Raw genomic sequence first — 16,634 nt, forward strand, 5'->3', positions numbered from 1 at the left:
CCGCCGTGCCCCGCGGCCTCGCGACACAAAGCCACGCAGAGCGGCCGCGTGAACTTTTCTGCTCGCCGCGGCGGGTCGCGGGCTCTCCGCGCAGGGCGTGGGCCACCTGTTCGGCCACCGCCACCTCCTCCTTTGTGGCCGCGGCGATGTCACAGCCCGTGCGGCGTGGGGGAGGGGAGCGGCCGCGAACCGGCGGCAGATGCGTTTCCCCCCACCGCGCCCCGGCGCCGAGAGGCCGCCCACTCCGGCGCCTCCCGCCGCGACCTCCCCGGGGACCCGCGCCCCGCGCCGCCCGCGGCCCCGCGCCGCCCGCGCGCCCCGCAAGTTGAGCCGGGCGCGGACGCCGGGCGCCGCCGAGGCCGGGCGGGGAGGCCGGGGGAGCGGGGGGCCGGCCGCGGCCCGGACGAGGAAGGAGTGCGGCCGGGTCCAGGAAGCGGCGGCCCGCGCGGCCCCGCGCCCGCCGCCCCGCGCCGGCTTCATTCAGCGCCGCGGCCCCGCCCGGCCCTCGCGCCGAGCTCCGCTCCCGGCGGCGGCGGCCCGCGAGCGCCGTCCGCGCCTACCTCTCTCCGCGCCGCGGAGCCGCCGCGCCTCAGGCTCCCGCAGCCGCCGCCCTCGGGCCCGCGCCGCGCTCGCTCCGGCTCCGAATGGCGCGGGAGCGGGACTCCGGGCCGAGCCGCCGCCGCCGCCGCCGCCACCGCCTTGCCCTGCCGCCTCAGCCGCCGCGGCCGCCGCCTGCCCAGTCGAGCCCCGAGCGCGCGATGGGCCGGGCGGGCGGGCGGGCGCGGAGAGCAGGCCGATCGATGCGCTCGGCGCTCCGCCTCGGCCGCGCGCGCGAGAGGGAGGGAGCGAGCGAGCGAGCCGCGGCGGCGCTGGGAGCCGAGGCCGGCGAGGGCGGGAAGCGGCGGCCGGGTCGGGCCCGGGCTGGCGCGCGGGGGCGGTGCCGGGAAGGCGGCGACCCCCGACCCCTCGGGCTCGCGCTCCGATCGCCCCGCCGCGCCGCTCCTCGGGGCTCCCCCGGGGCGCGCGCAGGCAGCCGGGGGCGGACCCCACCGCTCTCCCGGTCGCTTTGCGGGACGGTCGGAGCCTGCAGCCTCCCCGCCCCTTATTTTGTTTTGACACGGGGTCGCTCTGTGTCGCCCGGGCTGGCCTTCTGCCCGGGATACCACAAGCACAGCTGGCGTGTAAGAAGTGCCCTCGCTCCACAGGACAGATCCGAGGAGACGTGAGGTAGAAGGCGTCCGAGCATCCGGCTAACATCCGCAGAGTTCAGCAGGGAAGCCAATAAGCATGCATGCCCAGAGACTGCATGGATACACCATCTAGAAAATCCCATAGCCGAGGCCCGCGGAGCCAGGGCCTGTGCCGGCACAGTGCCTACCCACTCACCAGGGTCTGGCGGCACAGCCTCACCAGCCACCGCGGAGCTGTTACTCAGGGCTCTGAAGTGATGTCAGCCAGGCAAGCTGTCACTCTTGTGCACCCTTGCCTCCCCCTCCCAGCACCAGGTGGGAGGCCCAGGAAACAAGGGAAGACAGGAAAGAAAAGAGTGTGCCTACTCCCTGTCAAGGAACTGCTCAATGTTTTGCACATATCGTATTTAATTATCACAGCCCCCTCACGAGTTAGAAGCATCTCCACTATGTTACACATGAAGAAAGAAATTGTGAGGGAGAGGAAGAAAGGGATTCCACACTGACACTGCTAGGCTGAAGGCTCCCAACTCCGAGCCGCTCAGTCTGCCTTGGGCTCCCCTGCGGCTCACATTCCAAAAACCATAAAGGTCCTGTGCTTATTTGCTACTCTACCTTTTTCCTTTTCTCAAGTATTCTGCCTTCTTTCTTCGGTGCATTCACGTTGACTCCCGGCTGCTCTTTGAAGAGGGGAGGTTGGCTTCTTCCTCTGAGACTCCTCTCCCCAGCCAGCACTGCCAATGGCCAGTGTCTGCTCAACCACCGCCTTTAAGTCCTCTTCAACGTCTGATTTTTTTCTTAGGTGCGATCTTCCCTAAAGAACATCTTTGGTACCGCAGTTTGCCCTCAGTCCCTGAATACGACTCGTAGTTTTCTCCAGAACATTTAATCTATCTTAGTGTTTCATTTTAATTTCCCTTGCTTTTTTGTTTTGTTTTGAGACAGGGTCCCTATGTAGAGGAGGCTGGCCTCAAACTCACAGGGCTCCTCCTGCCCCCACCCACCACCCCCGACTGCTGGGATTAAAGGCTTATGGCAGTATGCCTGGCTCTTTTTTTATTTTCTTAACACTTGTGTTTTCCCTAACAAAGAATGAACTCCATGAGAGTGAGGATTCTGGCTTGTTGTAGATTGCTAAAGTTCTAGTGCCTATAACAGTCCCCACACAAGTAAGACATTCAGTAAAGATGTGAAATGCTGAATGAACCATCTAGCCAGCCTCTTTATGAGCCCTGACACTAAATCCTTACTTAGAGTTCCTTAAACCTGTCAGTGTCTGCCTTTATCATCTTCTGCAATCGGCTTTCACACTCACTGAGGTCACCTTCTGATGAAGCACATCTTAGCGTGGCTGGAAAACTGTCCGCTGTATAAGAAGCGTGAATTTGTTAAATTAATCTGTGCTTACTTGAATGTTGTTTTTCATCAGACCACAGGTTTATCCTGTGCCACTTAAGTCCATGATAAGCACTGTTCTCCCCTGCAGCTGCTAATGCAGTGTCCTCTGCAACCAGTACCCTGCTAATCGTAAAGGGACTGCAGTGCTCTCTGTAGAACTTGGATGCTGATTATAAAAATTCTGGCAGCAGCAGAAATCTAATCCATCCACAGGGTCTCATCTTGGCTCATGGTTCTAAAAATGAGTCTTCGTGTCTGTTCTAGTTTTCTTCCTGTGGCTGGCTAAAAACACTCTGACCAAAAGCAACTTAGGAGGAGAAGGGTTTATTTGGCTTACACTTCCAGGTCACAGGCCATCGCTGAGGGGTGCAGAGGTAGACAGCAAGCTGGAACTGTGGAGGGCCCATGCTTGCTGGCTCATCCCCAGGCTCAGACTTAGCTAGCTTCCTTCTACAGCCGAGGACCACGTGCCTAGGAATGGTGATGCCCACCGGGGGCTGGATCCTCCTACATCAACCAACAGTCAAGGAATCCCCACCTCCCCCAGCCCCAGATGCAGCTACTTCCATTTGGGTCCCTCAGTGTAGGCCTGGCTCGCCGACAACCCTAGGCTGAGTTGACAATCAAAGCTAGGGAGCACAGTTCCCTCTTCTGGTCCTGTGAACCCTGCTTTCCAGCTTCACCTCATGAAGGTTCTCTCTGCTCACTCCCACAGCAGTTCTCACATTAGTTATGCCTGGCCTTCCCCGCATTCGTACCCTGGTGCTTTCTTGGGCAGGATGCATCCACCATCCCCAGGATCTTTGTTTTCCAAACACCACAGGGCCCAAGGCAGGGGCTGGGGGATTTGAGTTTTTGGTGCTTCCAGAATCATCTGCCATGCTTACAGAAACTCAAATTCCTAGTCCTCCCACCCCCAGGTGCCATACAGTTGGTGTGAGGTAGATCAGACGGCTTCACTTTTAATAAATCAGGTGATCACACCCTGGCAGCTACCACCAGCACACTGACACTCAAGCTCTTGGCAGCCATCCTTTCTACAACTATCTTCTGGGGTTGCTCTTCCTCAAGCCTGCTGGCTGCCCTGGACCCTGGAGAGTCTGCATGAGGACAGGCACAATGGCAGGCACCGGGATCACAGCAGGAAAGGAAGCGGGGATGGCAACAAGCATGACCGGTGCTCAGGGCTTACCTGTGGCCTCTGCCACCACTGGTGGATCCCTCCGGAAAGGTACTTGCACATGTACCTTTTGCTCTGACCTCTGACGACCACCTGACCCCTTTCTCTATGGAGAATCCTCTTCTCCAGATAGCATCAAAGCCCCAAACTAGGAGTGCCTTGTGTTTCTTGGGACTTTGGAAGGTGTGAAATGCTAGGGTGCTACATCACAAATGTTAGGGATTTACCGTAAATAAGGACATCTGAGAAAACAATGTCAGCGAGGTCCCCTTTAATCCCAGTGACTCAAATGGGAGATCGTGAGCTTAAGTCCAGCCTGGGCTACATGGACCCCATGATTAAAAAAAAAAAAAAAATGGAGAAAACAAAAACGAAAGTCATGTCTTCAGCCAGAAAACTATTGTTCAATGCAGGAGTGACTGTGCTTCTTGTGGTTCGGTAGCGGGTTCTAAAGCCTCACCCACCCTTCTTTAGGAGGCATCTGTTCCCTGGAACTCTGGTAATTCTGTCCATGAACCAACCGTCTGTGCTTCTTCGCAGCCTCTTCTATCACTGCCTAGGCCTCTGGTGTCCACTCCCTATGACAGTCTGAAGAGGATCCACCAATACTGTGTCTGTCACCCACTGAGCAATAAGGAGAGACTTTGTGGGGCAGTTTTTTCTGATGGGTAGCTGGCCACCTTGTATCTAACTAAAAGACCACTAACCTTCTTTTGTGTTCTAATCCCGAATCCCGACAGTTGTGACCAGAGTAACAAGACACAGGGCAGGACACTTAAACACGAGGAGCCATCTCTGTTGCTTTCTCTAGGACAATCTGTCCCTCTTGGGGAAGGTTTGCACAGGTGACAGAGCCTGTCTGATTCACTTGGTCAGCGCATTGTCCCTTCTGCACACTTTTTTTTCGAGGATGTAAATTCCATTTTGGCTTCTCTGTTTTCCTCACTGGGTTGCACAATCATGAAGGCCCTATTCACTGCACCTCTTTGAGCAGAGAGTTCTTGTATGTGTGTTTGCTGAAGCCAGTGGAGTACAGCTGAACTCCAGCCATGTCTCTTTATCCGCTTAGTCTTCACTGGGCCGGTCTCTGTGACCGTCTCTAAGTGAATGTCCTGCCACTAAGGCTAAGTTCTGTTTGGTAGAGTGAGTGTGACCGTCCCTCACAGCACCTGGTCCCCAGCTGACGGAAGTGTTTGGAGAGCTTATGAAACCTTCAGTGGGTAAGCCTAGTGTGTCACTGAGACACCGGCTCACAGGCCTTGCTCCCATCCAAGGCCTCTGTCTCCTGATCTGGAGAGATGTAGCAAACTGTGTCACAAGTTTCAGACACCATGGACAGGGCCCCAGCTGCATGTCTTCCCTCCATGCCAAATTGTGGTGCCTTAAACCACCATCCAAGATCACCCTCCCACAGGTGTTTCTGGCGAGAAAAGTAATCAGTGCACTATCCAGAATCACATTCCCTACTCCTCTCAACTAATTCCTTCAGCAATTTTTCCATCTTACCCAACTGCACCAAAACATTAGACTGGAAAGCTTAATTTTTAGTGCATCTTTCCATTCAAAGCCCCTTCAATCATATTGTCAAAGGATTTATTTTTATACGTGTTTTAGTTTTAAGTGTACGTGTGTATCAGTATGTGCGCATGACTGCTGTATCCAGGGAGCCCAGAAGAGTCCGTCAGCTCTTCTGGAGCTAGAATTACAGGCAGTTGTGAGCTACCCAACATGGTGCTGAGACTAAACTTGGGTCCTTTACAAAAGCTACAGATGCTTCTAACCCCGGAGCCCTATTTCTCCAGGGTCCATTTTCAAGTGTTTTCTCATGTCTGCCTCTTCTATATCCCTTCCTTCATGCTTCTCTGGAACATCTTCCTTGCTGACGTCTCACATCTTGGACATGTTCTTTTCTATCCAGGCCACAGGCTGTTGTCATCCCGGTCTTGTTTATGCACAGCAGCTACCACCATCACCACTCTCACATCACCATCACCGTCAGGATTACCGTGTACCTACTCCATAAAGGCTGCGCACACAGGGTGTGTCATTTTCTAAATGCAAGGAGTTACATACCAAGTTTTTAATAACTATCTAAAGATGATAAATACCTAAAATAAATTATATAGTGATGCCGGGTCGATATCCGGCAGGTGGAACTGAGAGGAGGGTGGCCAGTCCAGCTGGACGCCCTCTGTGGCTGAGTGGGATGATGAATGTCGATGGCCCGAACCTCCCTGGATGCCCCAGGGAATAAAACACCACCGAGCCGGGAGATCTGTCGAATCAGAAACTCGGCTTATTGAACAAAGCGGTCTTTTTTATAGGTTTGGGTCAGGAGGCAGGGTAAGGAAGTGAGGTAAGATGATGTGGAGGGCGAGGTTAGGTAGTGCAAGGAGAGGTGGGCCAGTGACAAAACTCTACCTAACAGTTACCAGGCAGGGTTGATTTTAAGGCAGATATGCTGAATCACTTTTGCCCAGAAGAGGCGCCTCTTAAATCAGAAGCTAAAGACAGGTCTCCAAACTCGAGCCAGGCTCAGGTAGATGCAGCAGGCCTTATCAGGCCCAACATGGTGAAATAATTGCTAATGTCTGCGAAGCCTTTGCTAAGTCTCAGTCTTGCTCTCGAACCTTCAATGACTTCTTACATCCAGTGGAATCAAGTCCAAGCCTTGGAACCCAACTTTGAGGGCATCTCTAGTCCAGCACCCTCTTCACTCTGGGACTTTGTTTGCCAGACTCTCAAAGATGTTCTCCTCTCTTAAAATGATTTCCACATTATCCCCTCCTCCCTTTCTCCCCCTCTCAAATAAGAGCATAGTATGTCTCTCTTTTTCTTCACATGAGGCTCTTTGCCCTCACTGCTTCTTTTTCTTAACAGAGGCCCCTTGTCCTCACAGCCAAAATTCTCTTTCATTCAAGAGGGAAAAGCAAGCCCTACCTTCTCCATGGGCTCAGTTAACTCTGATTTCCCATTCCATCACTTCACGTTTTAATAGCATTTAAAGCCCAGGAGATTCTCATAAAATCCTGGAGGAAGTAAGGGCTGTACCTCAGGTGTGTGAGCCGCACCCACACAACCAGACTAGCTCACCGCCATTACTCAACAGCTCCACGAACACACATACGTACTTATCAGCAAAGTAAATATGACGAAAGCAGTGTTTGAGGGAGATTAGGGTGGCAGCTACAAGTGGAGAGACTGAAATGGGAAAAGACCTGAGGTAAAACATTTTGAGGATGGCAACAGCATGTCTGATGGTGGTAGGAATGGTGAACTGGCTTCATTGACCTGCCCTGTGAGCTCAGACAAACCCAGGGATGTCCGAAAGCTGCATGTCTGAGGGAAGCGATGCCCCGTGGCTGCCACTTATGGAATGCATCTAATGAGGCACGCCTCCTACACAGCTGTGAATAGCCCTATCCCCTATCTATTCTTCACCTTCACATCTGCCCCACGGTTGCGCCTCCCTGGAGAGACAGGCAGCTGCTCACCAGTGTCCTTGCTTCTGCTAGCATACCCTATTCCACAGGGAGAAGCTGGACTGACTCCTACAAACGCAACGAGGGTCTTGTGTCCAGAGCCAGCACTCCAGTGACACCTTAAGGGACTGGAAATGAAATCCAACTCCCAGGCCTCTCCTGACCTAGTTCCTGCCTACTTCTGACCACACTGTGCATGACCCACGGCCTCCCTAGGCTCCAATGTCCAGCCTCCTTCCTTCCTGGTACACTAAGCACTCCCTCTTTTTAGACCTGTGAGTTAGAGCGAATTTGTCCATGCCATTTGCAAATGACGGGTTTGCAGTTTTCTCGGGGGCGAGGGCAGCTCTCACGGCCAGAGAGCTCATTTTCCTCTGTCGCTTCTCAGCTCACTCCCACCGATTCACTGAATGACCCCAACACCCCTGTCTGAATCAGCCCTGCTCATCCTGGTTCCTAACTCACACCCTGAAACTACTCTCCTCTTAACGCCATGCCCTGCTTTGTCCTTCTAATTCATGGCTTTCATATCTGAAATTACTTCGACCACTTGTTTGCTTGTCTGCTTCCTCCTGTGAAATATAAATTTCACGAATCAGTGACAACAGAATCCTCAAGGCCAGATGATGCTGGCACACAGAGGTTGTCCATTAAAGTGTGTTGATCGTGAACCTGGTGGTGGCAGTGGTTTGATCAGGCTGTTTTCACTGATGGTGCTCAGGATGCTTTCTTTGCAGGTGGCGATTGAGAACAGTAACAGAATTGTGCTGTTTTCTGGGATTTTTTTTTTTACTTTTTTTAAGGGAGCATGTTGGACATCTCTACAGTTTTGTTCCAGTGACTGCAGAACCTGGAAAGCTGCTGTTGCCGCCGCCGCCACCGCTGCTGTTGTTTGCCATGATGAGGTGGTATACGGAAGCTGAACAGGCGTATTCCTGCAGAAACATTTAGACTTAATTTTCTTTCATTGGTACGGTACTGTGCTGCATTAGCTATGTGAGGGTCATCTGTGTGGCACTGAGTACAGAAATCAATGAAATTTCCTCAGTGATGAACAATTGTTGAGAAGGGCTGTGAGGAAGATGGCACTAAAGACCCACTCAGAAAAGGTCTCTGACACTTAATTTTGGTGACTTTCTCTTTGTTCAATCAGCCCAGCAACAGTATGTCATTCTGCATGCAAATTCTCTCTGAGCACATTAGAAGTCTCCGGGATCATTTAAAAAGCGTTTCCTTCTAACAGCCCCAGGGATGTTTAGACTGAATCTACCTACAACTAGCCTAGTGTTCTGGTTCTGTGTCTTTTCCCTCGCTGTGATTACTGGGTCAGGGATGGGGAGTTTCTGTCCCATTTGTGGGATCAGCTCTTCAAACACAAACATCCTGTGTGCATGGGATGTTCGGCTAACAGTGGCCTGCACGTGGGGCGGCATGTGCCACAGAGCCGAGGTGTATACAGAGTGAGCCGTGCCTAGGCTGCATGCGGGAATTCTGCAACACTAATGCACGAGATGACACTAATGGAGCCCTGTCACTCTACATGTGACTGTGGGGCTTTCCCCTGTCTTTAAACATTCACTCATTTGTTGTGTGTGGCTGTGTGGATGTGCTCGTGTCGTGGTATGTGTGAGGTCAGAGGGACTGTGGGACTCAGTTCACACTTGCCTTCTGCTCTAAGGGTCCTGGGCTTGAAGTCGGTACATCAGGCTTAGTGGCAAGCATTTTTACTAAATGCGCCATCTCACCGGCCCCTAGGGAGCTCCATTCTTGTGCCTCAGTTTACCAGCTGGAGTCCAGCAGCATGAACTCCTTTATGATCCACATGTCCCAGCTGAATGAGGCAAACCTCTTTTTTTACATTAATTTCTCTAGACTCTCTGGAAGATCACCGTGATTGCCAAATGCTTTCTCCTGTCCATGGTACGTTAACGTGGAGATGTTTAATTGGAGACAAAAAACAATTTTGCTTTATTCTGAATTCTTTCCACAAGTAATTCTAAGGCTTGCATAAAATAACCCTGTCCAAAGAAACCCTTTGCTTTGGTTGCTAACCTAAACAATTAATAATGCAAGAAAATACCTATATCTCAAAAATTTTTAAATCTCAACTGTAAAACTCACTAAACTGAGTTTTGCACTCGTAACAGCTAATATAACCTGAGCAACATTTCATTCACTCAGTGCTGTGAGCACTTCACACAGGCTGCACACTTGGGGTAGCCAGGACACATAAGCAGAACAAAACCCGCTGCTCTCTTGGAGCTCTGCTTGGGAAGAGGTGGGTTGGGGGCCTTTTGACGTCTCAGTCTTCTTACACACTTAAAGTTGTGTCTTACCATACACGAGCTGTTACAAGAGAACTACATTTAAAAATAAAAAAAAAATACTATTAGCTTTTAAAGTTTTTGGTATGTGTATTTATTTTGTATGTGTGTTTGTGTGTGCACGTTAGGCATGGAGGTCAGAGGACAATCTTCAAAAATTGTTTCTCTCCTTCTACCAAATGGGATTCAGGAAATGAACTCAAGTCATCAAGCAACTTTACCGGCTCAGTCTTGCCAGCCCGCCTTTTAAAACAGCTTTATTAAGAATTACAACATATTCATCCATTTAAAGTGAAAGTCTGGTGTTTTCCAGTGCGCTCCCAAGGTTGTATGACCATCACCACAGTTGATTCTGGTACATTTCACCCTCTCCAGAGAATCTCGCTAGCCATGAGTTCACCTCTGCCCCTCCCTGTCTGTCTGACTCCTCGCACCTCCAACCTCCGGCAATCATTTCTTTTCCTTCTGTCTACACATTTGCTTATTCTGGACATTAGGGGAAAAAAAAAATTCCTCTGTAACTGTAGTTGCAAGCCCTTTGACCAGCATTTTCCCACACACTAGCCATCCGACTTCAGGTGACCAACATGCGCTCTCCTGTGTCGTGACCTCATTGAGTCAGACTCCACACATTTTAAACTGTGGGACATTTGTCTTTCTGTGCCTACTAAGTGTCCTTCATAGTGTCCTCAGGTTCGTCCACAGCATAAATGATGAGGCTTCACTTCTTTTCCCAACCATAGAGCATGCCATCCTGTACACAAACCACATTTTCTTTGCTTCTCCACCCATTGGTTCGCACCTTGTTGGATTCATTGTCTTTGCTTCCCCCCCCCATAGCACTGGAAAGAAACATAAAACAATAGTTATCTCTTTGACATACAGATTTCATTTGTCAACATACTCAACATTCGGACTGCTGGATCAGCCCTATTTTTAACAGTTGAAGTTTTTGTTTTCTATTTTTAATAGGTGAAGCACTTTCGTAAGCCTCATCTCTGCAATGGCAGCACTTCCTGGCCTCCTACCGACCATGGCACGGAGTCCCATTTATCCCCACCCACCAGCACTTGTCATTCCTTGCCTTTCACACAGTGCAGCTAACAGTGTGAGCAGACAGCTCGAGGTTTTGATTTCTACTCCCCGGTAATGAAGGATTCTGAGTGGTTCATATTCCTGTAGGCCATTCATGTCTTCTTTTGTGACTCATCCCTTTGAGTCTTCTGAAGAATGACATTGTTTTAATTTGCTTGCAAATCACTGTGAAGTCTTGCTTAGCAGAAGGACTTAGAGACCCCAGATCTGCCCATATATCTTCCCTGTTTAGATATCACCGCTAGCTTCCAGAAAGTCTTCTATACATTCATATATGAAAACAGAACAGGAGAATAATACTTCCATATCCTAATGAGGCCTACATAGACTTGACTTTGCCAACTTCTTGCAAAGCTTCTAGAATTTCTAGAGTCCCTGTGCCACACTGCTGTGCAAAAGACAGTTGTTCAAACCTGTTTACTATAAAACAGGGCCAGACCTAAGAAGAACCGCTCAATAGTGAGCTTTCCAAGCGTCAAAGAGGCCGGGCCCTTGTTATATAGCATCTGTTGATAACGGCGACCAGGCACAGACACCACTAAGACAAAGCACAAGGAGAACACGCGAAAATCGGCCCCTTGATTCTAGATCTGTCGGGAATAACGAGCATCCTGAAGTATTTTACAAAGATTAATTGGCCCAGCTTCTCAGACTGTTGATGAAATCTTTCCAGATGAAACTGCGGTGCACTTGGAAGGCTGTTTAACTGACAAGTGGCAGGCAGTGGTTCTCAACCTTCCTAACACCCTGGTGCTTTTGATATAGTCCCTCATGTTGCGGTGACCCCCAAACATAGAGTAACCTTGCTGCTACTTCATCACTGCACTTTTGCTACTGTTATGAGTCCTAGTGTAAATATCTGATATGCAGGATACCTGGTGTGCGACCTCCAAATGGGTTGCGACCCACAGGTTGAACAGCGCTGGTGGTGGGTCTTTCCTGGGCTCGAAGGAGGGCTGCAGGCCAGAACAAGGATTTGCCGTGACTACAAGGTGCTCTGGGGTCTCCAGGCTCTTTGAGCTTGCCAGGCAGGGCAGGCCACAGTGTTGTGACATGAGTATTATGGTCACTGTCTTCATCATTCTTGACGGTCTTCATTTCTTCTCTTAATCCTTCCTCCCCACACTTCCTTCCTTCTTCCTCTCATCCCTTCCTTCCTGTCTCCTTTAAAAAATTTTTCCTTTGCGTTTTCAGAAACGGCTTCTCTAACCACTTGAACTGTTTTGTTGTTGTTGTTGGTTTTGTTTTGTTTTTATTTTAAACCAATGTCAATTGCAGAACTCTGTCTTCCACACTTCTTTTTCAAAAGAACTTATCACCATCTGTCATCCAATATGTATGTACCATTTAGTTATTTGCTTACAGTCTGTCCTATTCGTACTAGAAATTAACCTGGGGGATATTTTTCCATCTATTTTATTCACTGTGGATTTTTCACCACTGGAACATACAACAGTCACAAAAAAATGTGAAATGAAAAACAGTTAAGTCCTACAGTTTGACATATGTCAGAATGAGTAAGAACATGGTCAAAGAAAGCATGGTTCATCAGCATGAATATGTGTTTCCAGAAAGTCCTCCTGACACAAACTACTCCATTAACAATGAAGGACAAAACACTCCATCAGACTGTCTCAACAAACAGGAAAATGCTCCCATGTGGGGTGACTTCAGTGCTTCTGAACCTCTTCTGAATACTTTTCTTTCCCCTTTAAGATTTAGAAAAGCTGTTGGCCTAAAACCATTTTTTAGCAAAACAAACAAAATTAGTAAACTTTCAGTAACCAAAATAACTTTACATTCCCCTCTCAAGTAGCCTGAGCTGGCATCACCAAGGATGCCTGTGAACTTCCGGAACCCTCTGCCTCCACATCTATCTAGAGTCCCGGTGCTGTGGGCACCATTGTGCCTGGTTTATCTGGCGCTGAGGCTCAAACCCAGGGTTTTGCACATACTCGGCAAGCGCTCTACTGCCTGGCCGTATCCTCAGCCCCAGTGCAATCTTCTAAGTGGAGAGCTGTTGCGTAAGTTCTTGTACAAGGCCCCATGGTGTGGACAACGCCATCTGTGTAGTCTTGGCAGAGTTTGAAAGGATAATCTAGAATATAGAGATTAAAACGAAATAAAAAGGAAGAGTATGTGTCGTATGCTGGGTATGCGCACGTGCGTGTGAGTACTGGGGAGTATGTGACAAGTGTTCCCTGCACACGCTGACCACGGATGGCGACAGCTTTGTAAAGCCGGCAGCCAGCAGCCAGGCAAGGTGTTGCGACCGTGGCTGGTTGATTGTAAAGCTCTCTTCTATGCTTATGTGTTTCTCCTGCATGTGTGTCTGTGCACCACACGCATACAGTGCCCATGTGGGACAGAAGAGGGTGTTACATGACTGAAACGACAGCCACGTGTGACCCGCCACATGAGTGCTAGGAGCCAAGGGCAGCCAGGGCTCCTAACCCCTGAGCTACCTCTCTAGCCCAGGTTGAAAGGATTTTCATAAGTCACTATAGCTAATATTAAAGTCCTTCAGATTTGACTGGGCTTTGAACGCTCTAACTCATGTTCGAGGCTATGACTAGCACAGTTCCTCCATGGCTGCCTTGCACACCATAGTGTTCCTGAATGGGGTGTTCATTCTGAAAGGGGAGGGTACATATGAATATGGCGATCTTTAAACATCTGTGCCCCTCCAAAGGAGAAAACTGAAAATTGTCGGACTCTTTTTCTGTAAAATAAATACAAAGAAGGCTTCGGGCCTGTTCCCAACAAACTGTTGGGCCATCTTTTTCAGGACTTTCTAGAGTGAAACCCTGGAGAGTCATTTGTCACAAGTGTGACTTTAGACAGCCAGACATGACCCTTGGCAGTGAGCAGGACTGATGGTGAAATGTGAGTTACAAACCCCAAATGGTTCAGTGTAATATGCCAAAACAGGAACACAGGAAACTCAAGACCCCAAAGGTAGACAGCTTTTAGAGTTTTTGTTTGGTTTGGTTTTTGTTCAGATTCTCGAAGTTTCCAGGAAAAATCTGCATTTACTGGTGAGAATAGGAGACCTTTCTGGATTCAGCAGCGTCTCCACACACAGCTACGCAATGTGTGGAGTGGTTCTTAGTTGTCCTTCAGTTGAGCTGTCAGAGCGTGGCTCTGAAGTGCCACCTCGAGGCTGTAAATTATGTGTGGTGTTGCCGTGGTACTAACTCACCACCAAGAGCTGCAATAAATACATGATAAAAATGTGCAATGCAAAGCACCAACACCAGTTCCCAACTGAAATATGGAAAGTGCGGGCAGTTTACATTGGCAGTCACAGGCCATAGCTCACCCAGGCTTTCCCACTGGGTTCCTAGCAGGCTCCTCTAAGCTGTGATTTTTTTTTTCTCACTCTCATACTCTGTTCAGATTCTGCTGAAAACCCTTTGTCTGTGTCTCTTCCTTGTTTAGAATCCACAACTGCCTTCAGCATAGATATCTGCATGAGCATTCCAGCCTGGACCTGCTGTTCCAATCTAATCTCATTTGCTCCTAACACTCCTCTCAGGTGCCTTGCTTGAAGATAAACTATCACAGAGTGGGGGCTGGCCTTGATCTTTCAGTCCTCGAGCTCAGTGTCAGAATTACATGCCCACGCCACCACATAGCCTGCAGTTCTGATTTCCAAACCTGACTCTTCTCTGAGCCTTTCAGCACCAGGAAAAGAAGGCGCAGTCTTTACTGTTCTCATCGCCGTGACAAAATCAGCTTAGGGAGGGTTTATTTTGGCTCACAGTTTGAGGGTGGCACAGTCCACCGTGGCAAGGAGGGCTTGGCTGCAGAAGTGTGAGGCTGCGGAGAGAGGAGAGCGATGCTGCTCAATGCTCCCTCTATTTTGATGTCTTCATTTGGTTAAGCCGAGGATCCCACCTCAGGGTGCGGTTCCATCCACGTTCAGGGTTGAGTCTTCCTGCATCAGTTAAACCTCTTTAGAAATGTCATGCTCAGATTCTGGTTAATTGCCAAGTTGGCAGTGAAGATGAACCATCACAGGATAAGGACCTGACCATTGTACCAATTTCTTTGGTCTGTGGGGCAAGTTGTTACATAATCCTTTGACAACTATGGCGCAGTGTCCTCTCTGGGATTTTTAATGTGGCTTTTGAAACAGGATAGCATTGTACCTCAAAAAACAGCTTCCAAGGCCTTGTCTCAGGTTGTTTTAGGGGAGCACTTTTTCCTTCAATTCCAGTGAGGCACCCTCTCACTTGAAGGTCCAGATGACGCTGTCAGCATAAAACCTATGTCTGATTCTCTGAATGAAATAATAATAACTCCTCTTATGTCTCATTCTGTTTGTTGGCCTTTCTTGTTCGTTCCAGTATCTGTGTGGCTCCCGTCTGGTGCTGAGACCACCAGCAAGAAAAGGGTTCTGCTGCTAATGACATCACTCTTTTGTGTGTCCCTTAGGTTTGGAAGGGGCTCTTTAGAGTGCACAGAAGAGGCACACCCAGGCCACTCTCTAATAAAGAGGAACATATGCTCTGCAGGGCAGGCAAAGACAGAACAAGTGGCAGTCACATCAGCTGGTGACAAAACTGTCCTCCCTGGGGCAGCGTGGGGCTTGGGACCCTCAGAAGCTCCAGCCACCTGCTTAGGGAGTCATCCTTGTCTGCTTCCTCAAATGACCTGCCACTAGTTGCTCATTGTTCTGGTTCTCTGAGATCTGGTGACTTAGCAGTGCTCTCCTGGAGCACCACCTGTTAAGACTGGAAGGCAAACTTGAATGGCCACTGAGCAGCTTGCCACCTAGATGCCTGTGTTGAGCAGAGGTCAAGGGTCAGACCACCCAAAGTGAGGTGAAACATATATTCATTCGAGGAAAAGTTGAAGCTATTTTACTTTGATTGGGACCATGAGTACACTAGGGAATCAGAACTCCTCATTAGACCTAAAGCTATTTTGCTTGTACACTGCTTTTTTGTGCTCCTACTTGACTTTGAGTCCTGGGGAAGTGAGCTTACTCCACTCAGATTTTGCTCTCCACAGAGAGTGGACCAATACTGTAACGGGGTAGAAGCCCAATAAAATATGTTACTATGTACCTAGATCACACACTCCATATAAATCCATCCTACTCGGCAAAACATGCGAATTATTATCTGGTATTTGTTCCTTTCCAAGGAGAATTCCCAACATTCTTCGTAACATTCATGTTCAGGTAGTTTCAGTCTTCAGCTGTAGTTACAGCCAGTAGTTCAAAGCCAAAGTCAGAGCAGAAGTGGGAGCAAAGGTGGGGTCATTGTCAGGGTCCCGCCTTCTCCACTGCAGACAATCCTAGGCACACTCTTAGCAAGGTCTCAGGAAAGCGTGGAGCTCCTCTGTATATGAGAAACGCTGACATAATTACCGGGTGACTTTTAAGCACAGAACACACGATGCAGAGGACGTGAGGGTGGGAGAGAGGCCTTGAGACCTCGTGAGTTTCTCGTCTCGCAGACGTGGTGGCCATCCAGCTGGGCCACGTGAAGGTACAGCCGGCACCGTTTTAGAAAAGGGGGCTCCCTAGCACATGTCTCTTTCATCTTCCTCTCTTCCTCTGAGGAATGTGCTGTTCCCTTCTATCTCCCAGCACACATGTCTACCACAGGGCCCTATACTTAGAACATGAAATGCTTTTGCCCAGAAAGCAGGTCTTTGAGAAACATTTTTCCCATGTATAAAGGGTCTTCCTTAGCCTCTCTCACCAAATTGCAGGCATGCATTTTGTAAAGTTCCTTTCTCTGAGAGGAATTATCCAGAAGTGAACTTTCCTCACATAGGTCTATGAGCATAGCTCCATTAGCAATGACCACCCTGAACAAGCACCATGAAGTAAGTTCATAAAAGCACAAAACACTGACATAAAAATATTACTCAATTTCGTATTATCATGTACGAATGACTTTACCCTGACAGTTGATATTATAGCTTTTTGTTGCTGATTACCTCAATG

At 49.4% G+C, this 16,634-nt stretch overlaps 1 protein-coding gene across 2 annotated transcripts in view; it reads right to left on the reverse strand.

Moving 5' to 3' along the window:
* Kras (KRAS proto-oncogene, GTPase) overlaps nucleotides 1–744 on the reverse strand; it is a 34,947-nt gene extending 34,203 nt beyond the window's left edge. Inside the window, exon 1 of one of the 2 annotated variants that reach the window (XM_021654106.2) lies at nucleotides 561–744. The gene's annotated coding sequence lies outside the window, so the exon portion shown is untranslated. The remainder of the gene's footprint in view (nucleotides 1–560) is intronic. The other variant, XM_021654097.2, reaches the window with a different exon arrangement.
* Nucleotides 745–16,634: the final 15,890 nt, after the last annotated feature.

The sequence above is a fragment of the Meriones unguiculatus genome, chromosome 5 (genome assembly GCF_030254825.1).
Source record: "Meriones unguiculatus strain TT.TT164.6M chromosome 5, Bangor_MerUng_6.1, whole genome shotgun sequence".
Classification (NCBI taxonomy): domain Eukaryota; kingdom Metazoa; phylum Chordata; class Mammalia; order Rodentia; family Muridae; genus Meriones; species Meriones unguiculatus.